General features: G+C 39.6%; 2 long non-coding RNA genes across 2 annotated transcripts; both read left to right on the top strand.

The window, feature by feature from the left end:
• Positions 1-5,048: 5,048 nt before the first annotated feature.
• Positions 5,049-6,310, top strand: LOC108902810 (uncharacterized). The gene is made up of 3 exons (XR_001964153.2): positions 5,049-5,186; positions 5,272-5,388; positions 5,477-6,310. It is a non-coding gene; the product is annotated as an uncharacterized LOC108902810 (long non-coding RNA).
• Positions 6,311-13,434: 7,124 nt separating this feature from the next.
• LOC127142381 (uncharacterized) lies at positions 13,435-15,630 on the top strand. Its single transcript, XR_007813071.1, has 3 exons — positions 13,435-13,738; positions 15,146-15,209; positions 15,376-15,630. It is a non-coding gene; the product is annotated as an uncharacterized LOC127142381 (long non-coding RNA).
• Positions 15,631-17,999: the final 2,369 nt, after the last annotated feature.

Here is a 17,999-nt window from a genome sequence, read left to right on the forward strand (position 1 = left end):
GGATGCGGACTGTTTTCTGTATATCAGAAATAGATTCTTCAAATAGAGGTTAGATTAGATAGACAGTTACAAAGACAGAGATACGCAGCCTTGTTTTCAACAGGAAATTAGAGTACAGGACTGTTGTTTTGGGGGAAACAAGCCTGTTTATTGAGATAGGTGAGAGCAATAATTAAAGGGTCTGTGGTTGGTGTGTGTGTTTTGTGGGTGTATGTTTGTATATACCTTTTTTAGAGAGCATATCTGTTAATATTCCAAGAATAGTGTGAATTTTCTAGGGTCGAGAGCCATTTAAGGCAGCAACTAACTTCATTTTTCAGTTCTGGGTGATAATTTCCTTTGCACCTGGAATTAATTTACAGAAACATAGCTGATTTGTATTAAAAATGAATTAACTCCTCTGCCTTTTATTCTAAAGTCACATTTGGTAATTATTCATTGGTAATTCAGGAATTAATTTAATCACTGAAGGCTATTTTGAGCTCAATATGACTGCCTTGTTGTCATATTACATATTGTGTTTTGAGTATTTTTCACATGCAGTGTGAGTTAAATATTAAGTGGTATAATTACAGTTTGGTGTTGTATTTTAAACTCAGAACTTCACACTGGGAGGTCACTTGGTAGTTGTGAGAGTACAGTGAATAAAATGTGGAATTTGCAGAAAAACATGTTTCAGTCCCTGAACTCAGTTTCTTTTTTCATGATTTGTTCAAAGTGGTTCACTCAGATATTTACAACTTGTGTTCAGTCCTACATAGATTTTTTTTTTTCATGTTGGGAGGAGGCATACATTCAGTCTGCTTCGTCAGTGCCTCCAAGGCCACATCATCATAAAAGAGTGGACTCAGGGAAGACCTACCTGAGCCCAGTGTGTTTAAATCTCTTTTACTGAAAATGTATTTAAACAGGGTGTAAGGACAGACAGAAGTGATGAGTCATTACTTAATGACCTAAAGAAGAGGGGGGGGGGGATACATTACATTTCCTCCACAGTTTACAGCTGTACACATATTCCAAAGCAAAAAAAAATCACTGATCACAAAAAATAAGGCACTCAGGACTTGAGGTTTTGCATCTTTTTAAATGATAAAAGTAATACATCTTTTAAAGATGAACAGTGTATACAGTACACCAGCCAGTGTGTGGTTCTTTTGATGGAGTGACTGAGTTCCTGCATATCTGAGCCCTTTCTGAATGAGGGCATTCTGAACATTGCCAGTATGGTGGGAAGCCCTGCAGGTTATTCAGATAACCTGCAGAGTTGGCCTGAGGGGGTATGAGAATAAAGATTAAAGACCCTGATGTTCATAGATCTCTGTTGTGAGAATAAAGGAAGCTCCTTGAAAAGCTCCTCCTAAGTTCAGTGTGCACTTACCATGTACCTGTGCTTTTAGTTATAGGTTTATTCTGCAGTTTCTCATAACAGAGCAGAAAGAAAAGGTTCTTGCTCATACTTGAGTGGTACCAGAATAAGAGAAGATGGAGGGCTTCCACTGTATCACTCATGAATCCGTAAAGTCAAGGGGAATTAACCCAATTGAATCATATTAAGAAACTGAACTTTCTAATGGACTTGATGATGAAAGATCTAAAATTGAAAGTCATCATTGGCCCTAAACATTTTAAACCCTATGTACCATTTTATTTCCCTGTTGTATAGGCAGAATCCCAATTTAGAGCCATGTATCAGACTGTGACTTTAAGAATAAATACTCTGATAAACAAGAAACACAACAGAATAAACCAATCTGTATGCAACATATTCCCACCCAGTGTCCAAATGTATTTGTCATAAGAAATTATTATTTGGATTGCTTACTTCCACTTGAATTATTGTCCATTTGTCAACATTAGTTAACAAACATTGTGGTTGTAAATTGTAAATTGAGCCTTACACCACCATGCTCTGCTCTCTTAGCACCATATTATGTTGACAGAATTATTTTGTAGTGTATGTAGAGGTGAATTTAGAATTCACCATTCATTCAAGTGACCCAACAGCTATTCTTTCAATAAATCCTTAAAGTATGTTTGCCTACAGAAATTGTATCAACAGAAAATGTAATCAGAACAGTTTCTAACCCAGTGACTGTACCACAGAGTAGAAAAAAAAAAATTAGAATAAATAGAAGAAGCCTTGGGGTGGGGTTCTTCCCAGACTAATCTTTCTTCAAGAAAAATAAGTGTGTAAGGACAGAGTGATAAAACTGGGCAATGACAAAGAAAAGTATGAGCTACGTCAGCAAACAAGGCAGAAAGTGACATCATTAACCAAGAAGATGTGGATTTGTCAAGTAGGGTAGGTGAGTACTGCCAGGAAAGGTCTGTGTATGACAGCTGCCTGAAAGTAAAAGTAATACTATTCTCACAACTGAACACGGTTAAGTTTTTAAAATAAAATATCTCAGCGCATAATCCGTCCAGAGATTACATTTCCTACAAGGCACATTTTCTGTTGCAGTTAAATGTAATTTCTCAAAGACAGTGTTGACCCCAGTCTGGATCTCTACATGTTTTGAGTAATTTGAGTTTTTGAGTCCAGGCTGTGATGCACACCAGTTAAGCGGGGCACAGTAACAGTGTACTTAACTCACTGTTAATGTGTCTTAACTATTTGTATGGTAAATTAACAAATGTCCCTCTCTAACTCATGTATGTTGTAGTCTCGTCAAGATCAGCTGACATCCTGGAAAAGTATCCACAGGCTAACAAGCACTGAGTCTACTGACTGATTGTGGTACATGAATGAATCTGGTGAGCTCTGAAACTCCCAAGTGATCTCTTCAGTGTGTGGGCTGCAGTTCAACATGCACAGTGCCAAGGGCAGTAAATAGCCAAGCCGAGTCGAGTATATGGGTCTGTACATATTTGTGGTAGTGAATGGTTTCAGCAGTGAGGGCACAGGGTAGAATAAGCCTCAAAGTATCAGTGATTCCTCACCTTTACTGCGTGAAGCAAACTAAACTTCATCATGTTACACGAGTGAGTTTTATGGCACTGTTTAGGTTGCAGCGCTTCAATTTACATGACCGCCAGTTAGTTTGGTATCAATTATGTAAAAGCCAAGAGGGTGGGAAAAGGTGAGAGCGTTTTGTCATGCCAGACTAAAGAGTCCAAACCCTACCCTACTTTGCTCTAGTGCTGTGCAGGAATGCCTCAACACAACATTGTTATGCCTGAGTACAGTTCCACCTTCAGAACATTAGGGACTTAAGCACTTTATAAACTTATCATGCACAAATACTTATAAATAAAATAGTCCTGTAGATGATTTAACATCAACCAAGGACTGTGAACTATAAAACTGGATTTAGGAGGAAAGGCATTTTTTGCAAATAATGCTGACAGTTCATAAATGACAAGAAAATTGCTGCTTGTCTTGAATTTGTATGTAGTTTAATGTGATAGCTGGGTGTCAGTTCTGTCAATAACCCCGTCATTATATTCCAAGGCATTTCTGTCTGCCATGGACAGCACTGATGACAACTTAAATCATTTGGATTAACACATTTAGTTCCCATGAGACTTTACTGCAATGTCAGGCTCTGACTGACATGCCATAAAACCCCAGTGGCACATAATTTCACTCACCAATGTGTTTAGAGTTGGAATAAATGGACAGAAAGAAGCCAATATTGCAGGTATAAGATGTGTTAGCACAGGGGCTGCATGCCTAACTCCCCTAGCTGGGGAGTTTAGTCATCTGTGTCATATGATGTCATCTGTTAGGGAAATAGGCTTGAAATGTCAGAGCCAATGATGTTAGAGACGGAAACATGAAATCATCTGAATGTCAATGAGGGATGATTGCTGCAATGTTGCATCAAATTGATGTGCACTGAATGAGACTGAATAAATTTCATTCTAGGTGTACAGTGGTGTTCAGGAACTGGAATCACTCACAATAAAGTGACTCTATTAAGAACTTATTTTCCAATTTTTGGTTTTAATAAAGTTTTGTTTCTGTATTTCACACACCTTAGAGACTGACTAAGCTGTCACTGCAAGTCTTTAATGTCACCAATCTCCACAACTTGCATGTTTTTTAAAAATAATATTTCCCAAGCTGTATTGTGTATTTTAGATGGATGAGTTCTTGGAATAAAAGTAATGTGTGAGAGTGTTGTTGAAGTCTGTAGCTGGTGTCACTCAAGGTCTGATGCAACCTGCTGCAAATATGATGTGAAATTATTAGAAGGCTCCTTGAAAATGATTTCCTTCTAAACTTTTTATGGCTCTGAATAATTAAGTTACTTTAAATGACTGCCAGGCCTCATTATTGTAGACTGAGAATGCCTTAAGGTGGCTTGGGTTTTTTTTTTTTTTTTTTTCCTTTCATCTCCTAAACAGTTTACATCAGATTTTCTTATGAAGCTGTCAGCCATTCTTACTGTCTGTGTTTATTTTTTTATTTTAATAGTTATTCATCTCTTCACCATCAGAAGAGTCAGCCACTAGCTTAAATTTTATCTCTCTAACTGTTATCACCTTAGCTCAGGCTATCTTACTCATCTTTGTGATTTTTGATTCTGCTGTGGAAAAGAAATGTTCGGTGTTGTTTATGGCAATTTCCCCTCTCCTAACAGTGTTTTCCACAATGTAACTTGCAGCTACACAACACGTGCTTTTATTGCCTCAACTAATTCATGCACTGAGCTGCTGCTTCTGTTTGTAAAAGGAAGGATTTTAAGGCTCACTAAAGAACTGAGTGACTGGATCATGCCAGTGGTTCAGTGATTATGATCCCATGTGTCTGTTGCATTACAAGCACTTCACCAAACTGGGACATTGATTTTGTTTTGCTGACTCTGGCTTCGCTTACTTATTGTTTGGTAAAAAAAAAAAAAAAAAAAAAAAGAAGAAATAGATAAGTAATATGTATTAGCATATACAAATGTATTTTATAGGCTATGCGTGAACAGTTAGACCGGTGTAACTCAAAAGACACCAATCACTGATATAGAACATATCTGCAAAGTGCAAGTGTAGCAGGAAAAGCATCATCTGCCCCTAGCGGAGGTGAATCGACTGTGTCTGGTCTGGTTTTTCCGACTTCCGCTTGTTAACCAACCAGCATTCCGGGCCACCTTATAACGGGGTGAGGCGCTCTTTTTGCCCTCCTCTTGCTCGTTGGTCTCGAGTCCGCTCCTTCCGGGTTGTATCGCCCCGGTCTCCCCTGGCAGGTAAGGTAGCATTGGCTGCCTCGGTCATACTGAAGAGCATGGTCCAACTCACGGTTGATCACCGCTCATGTTTGTTTGATTACAGCTGATCGGGCTGCGGCTTCGCTGCCGGTTCAGTGTCTGGCAGACTGCTCTCTCAGCCGCCTATTTGGGGTGCCTCGCTGCTGCTGCTCGGGTGCGGAGCATGCCACCGCTGCTCCAGGTAATGGATGCCTAGATCGGTGTCTGCTGCTCATTATGCCTGCTTTGTATTTGTTCGTATTACCTTATTAGTTCCCTTTCGTTGGCAGACTGGGCTGGGCAGCTGCTAAAGAGAGAGGAACTGCTGCTTTGCCTTGGCGTTTGTTTTTATTGGTTCGTCTCGCCGCTCCTCCAACCCGCTTGCCCGTCCGCCGCCTTGAGTGCCGTTGGCCGTGGACCGACTGTTGCCGACCGCGGCGCCTGACGGCTCTGCTCGCGGCGGATAGCCGGCACCAGAGTCGGGCCTGGTCGGCCAGCCCTGCACGTGGCATAGACCAACATCTTAACGAGTGGACGAATGTTTGGGGGTTTCCCCATTTTCTTTGTCTTATTTTATTAGATTGTTTAATTGTTATTGGGGTTATTTTCTGGGATTGGGATGATTTGTGTTTCTGTTGCATTTGTGTTATTTCATTAATCTTTGGTATATTTGGATTATTTAGGTAATTTGGCCAGGTTATTTGTATTTTTGATATTAATTTGTATTTGTTAATTCGTTCTTTTGAATTTATTTCCTTTTCTTACTGTGAATTTAGATTATTTTGGGGCAGATTTCATTGAATCCTTGAGTTTGGAATTTGTGGTCTGCCCACCTTTGTATTTATATTTTGATTTATCTTTTTGGTAAGTTTGGCTTTAATTGATTTCCTTTGGGTATGACCCCACCCACTACCTGGTGCATGTGTGCTTGCCACGTGAGACTGGGGAGTGGTTTGTTTTTCTTGGTTTATTTTGAGAGTTCTCACCCCGTCTGTGACCCATTCCCTCCACCGGTAAGCCTCAGCCCTGATTAGTGTTCCCCCCATTTGGTTATAGCGTGTGTGTGTGGTGGTTTTAGAGTTTGTTGTTTATTTTGTAATAAAGTGTATTTTTCTTACCTGGAACCACGTCTCCTACCTGTTTTTAGGATGGGCCTGGGCACCTTATGGGCTCTACAGTTAACAATTTATTACTCTCTGGGTGAAATTCCCAGGGTGGCGTTGTCTGGCTATTTCTTATTTACAGTCCTCCTGGTATCGCCACACAAGCATCTGTAAATCAATCATAAATGAAGTTAAGCCTTTAAATTTATTTGAAATTTATTGCTTCAACAAATATCACAGAAACTTTAAAATACATGTGGAAATTGTCGATAGAAAAGAAGGCAAGATTCAGAGATCTCACAGCCCTGTAGAACCCCCTGACATCACATTCAAGCAGAATAATTCAGTTTAAAAAGAATTATGTCTTACCTGTATTGAGAAAGGTTCACACTGACTAAATGTCATTAATTAGCAGGGCCTCGTGAAGGTCGTGAAGTAGCTGTCAGAATATCTTTATTTTCAGTATTTCTGTCAGAAATTTAATTTAAAAAGTTCCTCAGCCCATTTGTTTCAGGAAGGAGCCAAATTTTGTGTCTTGTCTGTGGTATTGTAGCCTTAGGGTGACTCTCCCCCTGCAACTGGATCTCTATCTTGGAGGAAATGTTCCCTCACAGTCAGGCATGACGACAGCAAGGGGAAGAGGTGACCCCGCCAACCCACCCACCACCCGTCAGAGGCAGTCTGCTAGCTCAGCTCTGATGAAACTGAGTAAATTTTGTTTTGTTATGTACATTGTAAGCTCAGGTTTTTTTTTTTTGTTTGTTTGTTTTGTTTTGTTGTATGCTCACCTTTGGCATAATTCAGTCTAGTTGGTTTCCAAGTCACACACTGAAGCAGTGAATTTTAGGGAAAAAGGGGTTTGAAGTTTTCAGTAAAACAGATAAAAACGCTTTCAATTTTTGTCTCTTTAGGCTGATCATTGCCATAGGAGCCACAAAATACCTAAATAATGCAGATACTGCACGCAATCTTTTAGATAATCCTCAGGGAATGCGAAACAGAGGCATCTACCCACAAAATGTGTTCTCTCAACTGTCTAATCCATTTACACTAGTTTGTTTAAGAAAATGTACTTCTATTTTATATTGTAAAACATTTGTCAGGATGTCAAATAAGGATTATGGCTCAATTTAGAGCAAATATGTTGTTTCTGCATCTTGTCTGCCTAGGGCAGAGTTTTATGATTCTGTGTTTAAACCTGCAGTTGCAGTGCTACAAAGTCATGAGAGGCATAATTTCTGCAGGCTTCTTAAAAACCCAACCACTGATGTCAACATTTATTATTCATGATAAATGTCTAAAAACCCTAATAATAAACTCCAGCAACTCTCTGGGTTGCACAGACAAGATATGATAAATGCAAAACACTACCTTGAGGAAATTTAAAATATGTTCAGAATGTGTGAGAAAGGTATCAATTCAACACTTTGGCAATTTATGAATAAGTAGCCTGTATTGCATTATAGCTTTGTGTCAAGTGACTGCATGCTTCAGTAACCCAACCAGGACTAAATACAGACAAAACTTGTCAAAGGAATTTTTCATTTGAATCCGTACAGAAATCATAAGTAGTTCATTCTGAACCAGACATTTATATACCCCAGTAAACGCTTCAAAGCCAAAGAAATCTTTGTGCAAGTGCCATTGTTTAAGGATAATTGTGTTCAGAAACAAAGCGCTTTCAGCACAATGATGAATGTGGATGCTCCCTTCCACTGAGCAAGGGAAGCATGGGCTGACCCACTTTAAACCCATATGTGAAGGTGATGTATGGAGGATGTTGGGGAGTGAGGAACGAGGCACTGTGAGGTGTGAGAGAGGAGAACTGTCGGGATTTCCCTCCTAGATTTTACTGCTCAACTTTATAGTCACTGGAAAATTATCATGTTGGGCACATCATCTTTCTTTCCTAATCAACAGCAGCTTGCTCTTCTTGGGATAGCAGCACATCAAGAAAAAATGGACGATGTGGTTTAATGATAGTAATAAAATATTAAAATTGTAATGACTTCGAGCAATGAATTATTGACCAAATACTGAGCCCCGTGAATCCAAATAACAAAGACTCAATATTGGACTTTTTAAAAATCTCTGATAGCCACTGTTATGGTATGGTATGCTGCTGAATACCCTTTCTCCACTCTGGTGTGTTTTTAATTTTTCCACTCTGAAAAAAAAAAAAAACTCCAGATTTGAGGTCAAACTCTAATGTGGTGGCTATGTTTGGCCTGTTTGGATCAGCTGGGATTTGTGAGGTCCACAGATAGTTGCAGAGAGTCAATGATACATGATGCCTATAAGGATGCAGGGTAATTGCCGGTTACATTGAGAACATGACAAATTACCTCCACCACAGCGAGGTCCCTCAAGTGAAACAAGCCGCCATGAGGTCAGTCTCAGGTTAAGAGTGTTATCAGCTGTTGACCTTGACTGTTCACTCTCGCTCGTGCATGGCAAAGGGTGGCAGGGGACTGAAGCAAGAAACATGAATGCCCATCAAAAATCTGATTAAGATACTCCAAGTGTTAGGTAAGTACATGACAAATATAAATCTGAAAGCCTATTACTTCTAGATTTGGGTAATTTTTTTGCCATGTCTGTATATGACAGTAAATATGAAGCTACTCCTTTACTGGCCATAGCCAGTTAGTTTAGCTTAGCACAAATACACAGTGATAGTGCCCAGCCAAGAAATAGTATATAAACCCTGCAAAACCAGAATTTTTATACTATATTTTTTCAGCCTTTCCAGCCTTCATGCTCAGTTCACCAGCTGCTGGTAGTAACTTCATATTTACTATCGTCAGAGACATGAGAGTTATTGACCCACTCATCTAACACATCTCCCAAAATATCTAAGGCATGGTTCATTAGCCAGTCTGTGTTTTAAGGCAAAATGTTATTTCTTTTCTTAGATATGAGTGCCTATCTAAGGACTCCAAAGATGTAAAAGCTGAATCACTTATACTTGGGTTTTTTGAATCCCTTAATATTCATGGAGCTCCCCATCAAAAAAATAAGTAAATGCATTATTTAATGCATTTTGTGTCCCATCATTCATACAGAAATCACACCCTGTGACATTAAACTTAGAAATATGAAAGCAAAGCTTTTTCAATGACCCATCAATATTTAATTTGTCCACATCAAATTTGCCTTTGGAGCTCATATTTTTAGATCGAATTTGTAATGCTGTATTTCAGTGGGTGGTGCCCCATGTGTATCCAAATGGAGAATGTGGTGCAAGGATGATAACTTGCTAACTCCCTTGATCTTTGCTTGGCTTGGCTCCACGGCTGAATCCTACGTGGTAATGGTTGCTGCTATTTTAAACAAACCATGGGGGATGCATCTATTTTGCATTAAACCATTTCATTCTGACAACTCTCCCTGGGCTGCTGACAAATACAAGTTTCAGAAGCTGGATAGCTGCATACATGAACATATTGGACAAGGAGGCCCCTGTGATATTTCATCCATGGTGCTTTTTGCAATACAGTGAAGTGTTTTGGAATAGTGTATGTACAATAAGGACATCCAGTTGTCTCATTCTAAAGATGTTTTGGTCACCACAGAAAAAAGACACACGGGCAGAAGATTTAAACACTGCAGCACTATCTCACCTTTTTTTCGCAAGGTGGTTGTACAGCTGAGTCTTTGAAATCACAGCCCGGTCTAAATATATCTCACTCAGTCTTACCTTTCTTTGTGTAAACAGGCAAACACAGGACCACCGAGGCCCTGTGGATTTAAGAAGCAATTATTTGGAGGAAGCTGCAAAGTTACAGGTTGAGAAAGGATGTTAATTACCTTGGTAGATTCACAAGATGCTGCCTTTTCCTTTTGTTCAGTCTCTTTACAGGCTAATTAATTATGAAACAATGCACAGGCGATTCATCTGAGAGCAGAACATGTCTAAACCTTTCTTCTTCCATTCACATGTACAGTAACTAGGGGAAGGCTCTTTATCATATGTCATAGAGGTGCATATTATTCTTGATAATGTACGGGGAAGCTTTTAATGGAGCATCCAAAAGACAGAGGGCTCCACTCCTGGGAATAGAGTCATTTGAGGCATAGACTTCAAAGCAGTCATGGATTGCTGAGTTGTCTCCAATTATGACTTGAGACTCTAATTTAACGATTTTATACTATTATACCTGAATATCATAACTGTCTAGTATTCTGTACTTGGGGAATTAATGTTAGTGAGACCATAGACTGTATGGAAATATGAGCACAACACAGTTCTTGCAAAGGGAAATGTGAATGTTTTGGTCAGGATGTCAGTGTCCAGCTGTTTAAGCCTCTCGTCACTCGCTTCTCCTTCCCCCATGGACCCATCACAGTGGTTCAAAAACCCCTTCAAAAAATGTGAATACCTTACTCCAGAATACCTTACTCTGCCTTTAACATCAATTCTGTTCAGTGGAGAGACTTGAGTGGAGCATGTTGGCTTGGTGCATGGATGCCAACTGAGCTAGCCATGTTGCAGAGTTACAGAAGCTCCAAAGTTGTTTTATTTACATGATGTGTCTTTTTAGCTGGCTATCTTGTAGGCACATGAAGGGGTTTTGAATCTCTCTTTTCACACATGCAACCAGCAGCAATGCTGGGTTTAACTGTTCACTATGTTGGTGGTTTCTTGCATTCACCATCAGGTCTCCCACATGGAAAAATTCCATATTGAGACCAGTCACTCCACATAGATTACTCTTCTTCTACTCATAATAGTGGCAGCACCATGGGAGAGCAGTGGTGGGTTGGAAAATGATGTCACCAGTGAAGAAGGGCATACTCCGATCTCACACACACTGCTTAAGTGATGGAATTTAAAACTTATTTTGCAGTTGAATGGCTGTGTTATCCCCACAGCAGACCTGTCAGCTTAACTGCAATGAAACAGGGAGAGAGGTGATGAAAAATGTATAGAAATCAGTGTAACCCTTGACATCCCTCTAGGCTTTGTGTTGAACTTGAAGGATCATGCTGCAGAACTTTCTTCATCCCCCCACCTCAGCCATACTATTCCCAAACTACAAAGTTAAAATACACTGGCATTTCCTGTGCTGATGTGATGCCCACCTCTACTGACAGCACTTTTGGGTGCATAGTAGGCCCGTGTCCTCAACACTGCTGTTCATCTTTACTGGGACTGATAGGTCCCACTGAGACAAGGCCAGACCCTTCTCTCCTGTGTTTTTGGGGTTTCATGACCTGGCTGGAGTGGTTGATGCTGGAAAATATTTTCTTTTTAAGTCATTTCACTGTAATGTTAGGGACGTTGTTTTTGCAGATGGCTGATTCCATAGCAGTGGTCAGTTCTTGTAAAGGGAAATGTGAATGTTTTGGTCAGGATGTCAGTGTCCAGCTGTTTAAGCCTCTCGTCACTCGCTTCTCCTTCCCCCATGGACCCATCACAGTGGTTCAAAAACCCCTTCAAAAAAATTGAATACCTTACTCCAGAATACCTTACTCTGCCTTTAACATCAATTCTGTTCATTGCTTTTCATCTGTTGTTCAGTGGAGAGACTTGAGTGGAGCATGTTGGCTTGGTGCATGGATGCCAACTGAGCTAGCCATGTTGCAGAGTTACAGAAGCTCCAAAGTTGTTTTATTTACATGATGTGTCTTTTTAGCTGGCTATCTTGCACTAATAAGTCCTCAGGAATTATGTGGTTATGTGTGTATGTCAGCACCAAGTGCAAAGCTAAGTCTTGATAGTTGGTAGGTACCTTCAGAATGGAGACTGGCTGCTTGTTAAACAATGTTTCATTTTCTATTTCTACACATGTCAAATGCACAAAAAGTGACTTGTTGTTGAAGGCTTTGGTGGACGGTACCTTTCATTGAAATTAAATCAGTAATAGCCCATGAGAAATGGAATTAACAACTAACTGTTATATAATTTGTATTGTAATTACTTTTTATAGAGCAATAAGTAGTGAGTAATTGATTGTATTTTTTTATCAGATATGACTGTGCTGGTGTAGCAACCAGTCCCCAGGTGGCATAGATATTTTTTACCAGATTTTCATGTCACGTCACACTCCACCCTTCCCAGTATCAACAAATATATATTTTTTTATTATAGCAAGCAGTGCCAGCAAATGTTTCTAGTTACCAGGCATCAATGTGAAGAAGTTCAAAGGATTTTATCTCAGACAAATAATATTCTAGTATTTCATCAGCTTTATTCTGCTTCATCCAATGTCTGTACAGTGACATGTTATCAGTAATATTAACCAGCTTTCTTTGCACCAACTGGTTCCACATCAATTTATACAGCAGTTCACATGACTCCAAAGACCCCTAGATTTTTATCACAAACCTACTGGAGTCCAATGATTACAATGAAAATGTCTACTTTAAAAGGAAGCCATATGTATGTAAGATAAATAAAGCAATAAACGGCTGTCTGTCCTCCTGAACCAGATAAAAGAAGAGTAGCTGGGCCTCTCTCTCTGTCATCTGTTGAAGGGCCGAAGCTCAGCCTAGAAACTATCAGGAAGATGATGTGTCTCTAGAGGCAAAAATGCCTCTGGAGAGAGGCAGCTCTTAATCATCAGGGACCCAGTTCTCTGGCATTTTTCTCATCGTTTCATGCTCACCTTGCACTGAAAAAGTGTGCAGGGGTCACCTGTCTTCCGCGCAGTTGAATGACTATGACTCACAAACACTTAAGGCTAATTTATGTGACAAATGTTGATGTTATGTGACGGCTTACAGGACAACACTTGTTGCCCATCACCACAGTGAATACAGCATCCAGGAAAAGAAAATGTGCTTTGCCAAACAAACTAGACCAGAGGCAATAAAGCATTTCCAGTCTTTGACTCCAGAGGATGGTGCAGGGAAAGAATGGGCCTTGTTTTTATCCTCAGTAAAGATTAACTTTATTTTAATAATTTAGCTCCTAATTTTGAAAAAAGTGAGAAATATGACAATGGTATTGGCTATAGCCACTGAATTGTATTAGGCTACCAGTGATAGACTGTTTACAGTCGCTAGAAACAGTGTATTGATTAGTAATGTTAACAGCAGGTTTTGGACATAAACAAAGGCAAAGCACTTTAACACTTTAGTTGAATGAAAACAACAATAAAATAACATCTGAATAACAGCATATTGTTCCACTGCTCTGTGTGTGTGTATTTGTGTATTGGCCAGCCACATGCTACAATGTCTCTGAAAACCATTAAATCCAGTTACTTTATGCATTGTCTGCAATGGCGATTCAGCCTTAGAAACTTTTACTGTACAAAGTGTACAAAAGAGAAAAGGCTATATACAGCACTACGAGATTCAGGAACAACCAATTACTGGAGTTACAGATTAAATTCTTTAAAGTCTGTTTTTTTTTCCCCTCAGCACAGCAAGTCGACAAAACATGCCCGAATGGAGAATGACAGAGGGAATCCATCTTCAGTTGTTTCCCCCCTCCATTAGGTCTGTATGGGAGCAGCAGCCAAGCACTGTGGGCTGTTTCTGCTGGGTGCAGAGAGCAGCCAGGAGGATGATCATTAGTTAGTCAAGAGGCTCCAGACCACATTGAGACAGGAGGAGGTAGACCTGTGGGTTTGTTGGTGGCTTGAGTTTAATAAGTAGACAGCACACGAGGATTTCGTCAGCATTCTCTGAATCGACTGACTGACAATTGAGTCAGAAAAGCAGGAGATAAGCAGGGATGAGGTGGCTATGACTGAAGGAAGGCAAAAAATGATCAAGGACAGGTCATACACTTCAAAGCCCACCTACATGATCTCAAATCTCACATCATTGTCTGGTCTGGGTAGAGCAATCATATTTTATAGTGTGAAAATGATGTTGTCACCGCTTGGTGCCCCTAATAACCAACAGATTGTTTACCTAAGCCTACCAAGCTGTCTTGTCTGTTCTTGCACAGCACATATGCAGTTTACAATAACAGTGGCAGCATGTTGCCCTTTCCATTACAAGACTGTTAGCATGCTAAAGCTGCTGAGGACAACTCCCTAGTGCTGCTTGCATGCCTGCAACTGTGATGTTTTCTAATGTGTTATTTTAGGATAATTAATCTTTATACTTAACAGTAATTTCATGTCAACATTTAAGAGTAAGTTGATGATATTTCGATGAATATGGATGCTTGATGTGAGAGTTTGGTTAAATGTAGTTGCCTTGAATCCACAGCTGTGATGACTATTAAAGAATGGATGTAATAATTACAATGATTTTACCTTAAATTTGCTTGATTCACTAATTCAAATGTGCGTACACTCACAAACTCATGGCATAGAAAAACATGAGTCAAGTGCATGACTCAGAGACAGAGTATAAAAGTAAAAAGTTCAACCAGTTCACTTTTATTCACAGAGATGCAGATGAAGTCAGTTAGAGGGGAAGGGAATGGCATGGGGCGAAATCAGCAAGCGGGCAGAGGTCAGCAACAGGCAGGTGAGCACAACGGGGGCAGGCAAAAGGCAAAGTCCAAAAACAGGAAGGAGATCAAAAACTGGCAGGCAGGGAAAAAAAACAGGGAGAATGCATAAATAAAACAAGCTTGAAAGCTCCTGCTAAAAATGCTTTACAACCTGGCAGAGTGCAAGTGGACCAGTGTAGAGAATATACTTGTTAGGTAATGGGGGGAATGGGAATTGAGCAGGTGGCCATGGGGGAATCAGATGACTGGAAAGGTGGGCAGGGCTGGGGTTACTGCAGGGCACATGGGGATGAAAGGGTCCGACCATAAATGATTGCAAAGCAGGTGGAGAATGACTGAATTTTAACTCTTTGTAAAATTTGTATTTGGACTGTGGAAACAGAAGATGCTTGTTGTGGTTTATTTTACCTTTTGCCTTTCTTTTTATTGTACAGAAAAAAACAAGTTGAAAAAACCTGTGAGCTTTGAAAGTGGACATCACTCCGGCCCACAGCAGAGGTACAGAAATCACTCTGAATCTTATCAACAAGGCTCACAATGTCTTCATCCTGGTAGTCTTAGTAAAACACTGTGGTTTGCTGCAGACAAGAGAGGATTTATCCTTCATAACAGCTGCTTCGGGCGATTTTTCCATAGTTAAAACAAAGTTTGTGTTTGTCTGCAGAGTCGCCTCCTCAGATGCTCCAGCCACTGCAACAACATCCAGACCCACAACCAGAACTCGCAGGAGTCCTTGACTACTGCACATTAAGTTTCATACAAGTTTCACTGCTTCACATTAACCATATACTATATGTACTGTTCTGGACTTGGGAAAAAAATGTGTCACTGTATTATTCAACTCTACATATTCAAAGTAAAATATTACAATTTTGGTACTGAAACCGAAAATCAGATACACATATTTGTACATTCAGTATGACTATTACATTATATCAAATATATATATATATATATTATATTTATATATTATATATATATATATATATTTGATTGGTGCAAGGCTTTTGGTCACTCAACTCAACTTTGGCAGTGGAAGTCTAGAGCAAAAATGCTTTTTAGGCAGCAGGGTTTTGGCAGTTGGGACAAATCTGTAACAAAGCTGCAACAAGAAGTCAGCAGACCAACTGGCTTGGGTAAGTAAATGTGAATTTAAAACACACAGACACAAGAAACATAGCTGTTGATTTAAAAAAAAAAACATTTCTCACAAAAATTCACATAGAAGTATCAACTCTTCTTCTAGCTTCTTTGGGAGTGAGGTAAATCCACACAGAAAATAAGATCCTAATGTTAGGATTCTTCATGAAATGCTGACTGTGTCACACACACTGTCTCTGTGTATGTGCTGTTGTTGTGTTGTCCAGTATTTAAGTGACAGCGTGTTGTCTCTGTGCTGTTCTGCAGGAGACAGAGTTGGACTTCAGGTATCGCTGCAGTGTTCACACAACCAGCCACCTTTATGATGCCAAGGCAAGTGATATCACATCCAATACATATGGTCCAACTTTAGTCCACTGAATTTACCTTATCATAAAACATCCTAAACTAGACACCATTTTTACTTGGTTTATTTAACTAAATTACTACATAATAGTGATGTAAACGTCAAAGTGTGAAAGCTGAGAACTGAAACAATCATTGAAGCAATGCTGAAAATGGCATGTTTGTCCACAACAAGGATTATGAAACCCACCAACTCTGTCTTGACTGTAAGTGTTTTGTGTCTGTTCTCAGACCTCCCATGATGGTGAAACTCGATGGTTAGCGGTCAAAAGGACTCCACAGGTAATCCTGTTGCTTCCCTCCCTGTTTCAGGTGATGGTAGAATAGGACAGACTACCAGCTCATCTCGCAGCCTGAAGAGGCAGAAGGTCCCTCAGCTCTCTGGGGAAGGGAGCCAGGTTCCCCCTGAGCAAATCAGTCCAATTTGGCACCGGATTCAATTGGAAATAATTCTGTCTATTCTGATGAAAAGGGGATGAGTCTCACTGTCGCCATAACAGCTTTCTCTGTGTGTTATGTTAAAGACTGAAAGCAAAAGAATAAAACAAAGAAGAGACAAAAACAAGAGATGAAAACAGTACGAGGATGTGGTCACACACATCTCTGTCCCCTACAAGTTCCGTTTATCTGCTATCAAATGGTTCTGCTTTTTGTCTTTTTGACAAAGTATTACATCGTAGGGTGGAGGTTGGGATTGATGGTGGGGGATTTTGACAGAGGAGGCCAGGGCTCACATCCTGTGCTTCACTGGCAGTTGGCTTTAAGCGACTGAAACACTTATAGATTCAAAGGTTTTGTTTGTCCCATGTGCATTTAGTATGTGCAGTGAAATACAGAGTGGCTTATCCTTGAGGCTGCGCTCAAAGGCAATAAATATAAATGTACAATAAAGAACTCCACAGTAAACTGTGCCTAAGACACTGTGGACTGAGTTAAGACTAGAATGATGGAGCCTTTTCTGTTTGTCATTGTAGCACTCTTCAAGGTCAAATTATGATGACCTGCAAACATACATAACTACAGTGAATTTGTTCGTTTTCAGTTCCTGTTTGCACTGTACACATGGATGTACAGACAACGACCACTTGGTTACTTTGACCCTGGATGAGCCCCCATTTGTTATAAACCTGGTTCAGGTCTTGCAACAAATGTCAACATACTGATGAAAGGTATTTATTAAACCAAACATACCAACTCTCGATGAAATATTGAAATTTTAGGTATAAGTGGTGTAAAGCATGTATGCATAATTTTATTAAGGATGGTAGCAATTAAAGGAAAATAACATAAAAGCAAACTAATCTAAATTGAAGGTCTCTTGGAAGAAAGCAACAAAAAAGAAAATTCTTCATTCTCTTTCCGTTGTTTAGATGGATTGCAATATCTACTTCCATTCCTCTATCTGTTGTACCAGCTGAGTATGTAGAGTTGAATAATAATCACTTGCTCTTTATTCATTATGATGCATTATTTAGTGTCCACTATTTTCCTCTCTATTACAATGTGTACATATATGTGAATTTATATATTCTATGTGAATCTGTATTTTCTTTTTTGAGTAAATTTTAGTAATTTCCCTTCCCCTTTTCCAAATGGAATTTCCATTATATGCCTCATATTTACTTTTAGCCATCCTGTCTGCAAATTCATTACCCTTTACTCCCACATGTGTAGGCACTCAACAAAATTCTACATCTATTCCCAGCCTCTTTGTTCTTATAAATATAAATAAATCAGAAATTAGATCTTCCCTGATTGACTTCATAGACTGCAAACTTAGAA

The sequence above is a fragment of the Lates calcarifer genome, linkage group LG1, assembly GCF_001640805.2.
Source record: "Lates calcarifer isolate ASB-BC8 linkage group LG1, TLL_Latcal_v3, whole genome shotgun sequence".
NCBI lineage: Eukaryota > Metazoa > Chordata > Actinopteri > Centropomidae > Lates > Lates calcarifer.